The sequence below is a fragment of the Xenia sp. Carnegie-2017 genome, unplaced genomic scaffold (genome assembly GCF_021976095.1).
Source record: "Xenia sp. Carnegie-2017 unplaced genomic scaffold, XeniaSp_v1 HiC_scaffold_23, whole genome shotgun sequence".
NCBI lineage: Eukaryota > Metazoa > Cnidaria > Anthozoa > Malacalcyonacea > Xeniidae > Xenia > Xenia sp. Carnegie-2017.
The window spans coordinates 12,394,300-12,398,785 of NW_025813486.1; the positions used below are offsets into that span (position 1 = coordinate 12,394,300).

Genomic DNA, 4,486 nt, shown 5'->3' on the forward strand with positions numbered 1-4,486 from the left:
TACTGTCAAACTCCTACAATAAATCATTTGCAATTCCCGCACACAACAAACAGACGTTCGTCTTACATCTGCGTCCGTCGTCCGCGCCCGCTTTTTATCTACACCCGTGTAATTGTTTACAATCTCAAAATTAATATTGGATTAATGTGTTGTAAGACAAAGAAAACCTTTTTGTAAGGCCCGGTTCAAACGTCGCATTTTACATGCGCCGAATCAAATCTGAGTTTTAGTCGACTAAAATAGTTTTATGCGGTAGTTTGATTCAGACGTCGAATTTAATAGTCGCATTTATTATAGTTATGCTTCCACTTTTTCATGTTTATTCATTTTCTTGTACTAATTTCCTAAAATGGCGGACAGGAAAATGTTGAGTTTGTGCATTTCAAATATGATTCGTGTTAATAGGAGAAGGCGAATATTGATGCATGTTGCAGCAAATAAAGTATTAGAAAGGAGACGGCGGCTTCTGCAAATTTTCCATATTTTGCTACTGTTAATTGGTCAAAAAATATGCCTTCATACGTAGCCCTCTTTATCGATCTTGTCGAAGACATGATAGAAATTCCGGCTGGTGGAAGAAAGTTTGGAGTGTTTATTCTGATTTTCGTTTCAAAAAACATTTCGTGTATCTCGAGGAACCTTTCTTTTTATTTTAAGTCGTATTCGACCTATACTTCAAAAGCAAACTGTCACAGAGGAACCCATTTCTCCGGAGGAGAGACTTGGTATATGCCTTTACAGATTGGGACGAGGAGATTACTTTTACACCATCGCTGAGATGTCAGGAAGAGGAGTATCAACGGTGAGCACCATTGTGCAGCAGGTATGTCAACTTCTCGTTGAATACTTATGGCATGAAACAGTTTCAAAAAACATGCCGAAATGTCAGACTGATTTCGAGAAAAAAATCGTGGACATGGAAGAATTATGGCAATTTCCCTGTAGCTGGGCTGCTTTGGATGGTTGTCATATTCCTATGAAATGCCCCCCCCCGGTGGTCTTCAAGCGTGCAAAGAATATCATAACTACAAGAATTTTTATTCCATTGTTTTAATGGCCTTGGTTGATTCTAACTACCAATTTGTGTGGGGTAGCTGCGGTTTTCCTGGGAATTCCCATGATGCTATCATCTTCCAGTCTACAAACTTGTGGAATTCAATTCAAGAAGGCATGATACCAAGCATGCACAAACATGTTGACAAAGTTGAAATACCACCATTAATATTGGCTGACTCAGCCTTTCCACTTCGTAACTGGTTAATGAAACCGTACTCAAATGCTGTACTTAGTCCCATACAAAAATACTTCAACTACAGACTAAGTAGAGCAATGGTAACTGAATGTGCTTTTGGGCAACTGAAAGGGCGATGGCGAGTGCTCTTAAGGAAAATGAAGGCAACATGGACCATGTTCGCATTTCGGTTCTTGCATGCATGGTTCTTCACAATATTTGTATCATGCGAGGAGATACAATTTCTAAAAGCTGGACCTGACATTTAACCCTGACAACAACGAGAGAAGAGACAGAGAAGAAGTACGAAAACTGTTGCAAATGAGAAAATGTCAAAAAACCCCAGATGTTTCAAAAGAAGCGAAAAAAATTAGAAATGCACTATCTGGTAAATTGTGGACAGAAAAGGAAACTGGGAAAGTTTGTTGACTTAATACTGAAGCAGTATGTTTCATGAGTGGAAAACTTTCACAAATTGGTTAACTTTATTACCTTATTAAAGTGTTTTGTATGCTTGTATGTTATATATTATTTGATGTTAATGTTAGTTAATGAGATGACACAATTAGTGTCCTGTTGGATATTAATAAACACGAAGACAACTTGATGTGTAGTAGTGATTTGAGCTATTGTATCTTTTCACAACCTACATATTTTGTTTTACAAGCATTTTATGTATTATCCAAGACTAATGCATTTATGACAATAAAAGATACAATGCTTTTATAAACCTGTTTCACTATTAATAATTTTTAAATACCAATACCATACAAACTGCAATTGACAAACAAAAAACTAAAATATCTTTGACACTAGAATAGAAATGGCATTGATATAATGCAACATAACTGAATGAAAAACTCAACAAAATTAACTGTATAATAGTTCAAAGTATTTGGTGTTCCTTATGAAGCTCTTCAACTAAAATGCCATTGCCATATACAAAAAGTATACAACAAACTACAAATAATCTGAACTGATGAAAGTCTCAATGCTAATCAACTTTGTCTAAACCATTTTTTAAGCAATGAGTAATAGTTATATAATTATAATTTCTCATATATCTTTCTATCATAATAACCTTGAGCTGATGTACATGGTGTGAAACTTGATTGTGTGAAAGATGCAACTGGTTGCAGAGGAAATCCTTGTTGACTAAATGTGTTTGAATCATATGTGCCATGGTACTGGCTGTAGTTTGCAACCATTTGTCCATTGTCAAAACTGTGTATATTAGAGAGAGGATTTGATTTGCTTGACTGCTGTTGGCAATTATCACCACATGTGTTCAACAGCTGAATCAGTTTCAATTCATGTTCCGTGATTTGTCCATCTCTTCGCAAGAAGTTAAGCATTTCTTTTGATGAATCATTGCGTATGGTTTCTTTAATGAGTCCTACTACTTCCACCACAGCATCCTCAAGCTTCTGCTTTGTATTGCATCTTTTCGTTTTTTTAATAGGAACAAAAAGCCTACCATCATCTTTTTCTTCCAAAGATCTTAACGTTTCATCATCATCTAAAGCTTCAGAATTAGATGGACTTGGCGATGCTCAAAGTATCTGGCTCTATGGCCAGACCTGGATTACAAGAATCTCTGGTCTTTACTACAGGATACAATGCTTTAAACCAGTCCCCAAGACCACGACTCTCTTGAAAACGTTTGATTCCAGATGCATTTTTAATTGTAAGCGCAGCATGCTTACAGTCACTAACACATTTCTTGAATTTTATGCGTAACTGCTTTAAACTGAACTTAAACTCGCTACCTCTTTAAAGCTCTCTTTTCAGTTCTCTTAAAATTTCCCCATAAATCTCACTATTTCGTTGGCACTTTGTATTTGTGAATATAAGTTTTCTTTTGTAATAATCACTGTTCACAACGATGTCAATTAAATCATTTACATCATCAGGGTTCCAAGTAGACTTACGGCCAGATCTCTTTTCTCTTTTCATCAATTTCTTTCAAATCACTATCGTCATTTGACTGATCAAGTATATCATGTTCAAACTCATCATATTCCACACTAAAAAGAAACAAAGTTAAATTAAATTTAACATGATTTACTCATTCAATTTTTTGTAATTAATCAAAATTTCAAACTATCGACCATGCAAAGAACAGATAATAAATAAAATGCTCAATGATACTATAAAATACCATAGCATATTTACATACCATAAATGGATTTCATACTTCATAACTTACATACATACCTTTCAGTTGGACCCATAACTTCGCCTTCGGTGCTCTAGAGGACAGTCCAAACGAACGTATGCTCGCCCGAGAAGATGAACTCCTACCACTTTCTTGATCGTTTCCTCCCTAATCTTTCATGAAAACATGCATCGCAACGAGAAACCGCTCGTCCTGCTTTCCAACCAACACTCTCTTCGTCGTCTTCAAAAATAGAGCACCTTGCACATATAAATTTTTGCACTTTAAACAAGTGTATTTTGTTAAACTTTGAGAAATACAAGGGCCATTAGCATCACTCGCTGCCGCCATTTTTTATATGCGCATGGCATTTAGCATGGAAATAATTGATTTTTGCTTAGAAATATTTTAAAATAAATTATGCATTAAATTCGGCTCATGTAAAATGCGACGTTTGAATCAACGTCGAATTTTCGTCGCATATTCGACTAACTCAGTCGAATATGCGACTAAAGTCGCATTAAATTAAAATCCGTCGAATTTAATTGATTCAAACGTCGCATTTTACATGCACATAATTCTTGCATTTGATTCGGCGCATGTAAAATGCGACGTTTGAACCGGGCCTAAGTTTGCACTTCGCATGCGCTGCTAACCACTATGCTGTACTGAAAATGTTTCCGAGTGTCGTTTTCTCGGGAATAGTCACAAATACAAACGATGATGAAAAAAACCATTTTGTTCTTTTGTCGCCAGTCGGCCTCTTTTGCTCCTCCGGTTCCTACACTGCTGCCAACGTCTATTATAAAGTACAATTTAAGATGCAATTCCAACCTTATAATGACGTTTTTCTATTATAAGTAAAGTCTAATGAAGCAATTCACTGATCATTATCACTGTCCGTAAAACAATAAAAGGTTTTACTGACTACAAACGAATTGAATTGTGACGGAGCAATATTTTCTTGTATCCGTGGCAGTCGGGTGAGGCTCTGTAAGTAAATATGTCGGCTCTTGTGGAATAGTTTGAGTAAGCTGGTGGATGTTGGTTATGGCGGATATTGCCAGATTATCAAAGATCATCAATACAACAGCGTG

The 4,486-nt window shown here is 36.1% G+C and overlaps 2 pseudogenes; one reads left to right on the forward strand and one right to left on the reverse strand.

Moving 5' to 3' along the window:
* Nucleotides 1–323: 323 nt before the first annotated feature.
* Nucleotides 324–1,838, forward strand: LOC124448393 (annotated as a pseudogene).
* Nucleotides 1,839–2,277: 439 nt separating this feature from the next.
* LOC124449131 lies at nucleotides 2,278–3,178 on the reverse strand (annotated as a pseudogene).
* Between the last annotated feature and the right edge of the window lie 1,308 nt (nucleotides 3,179–4,486).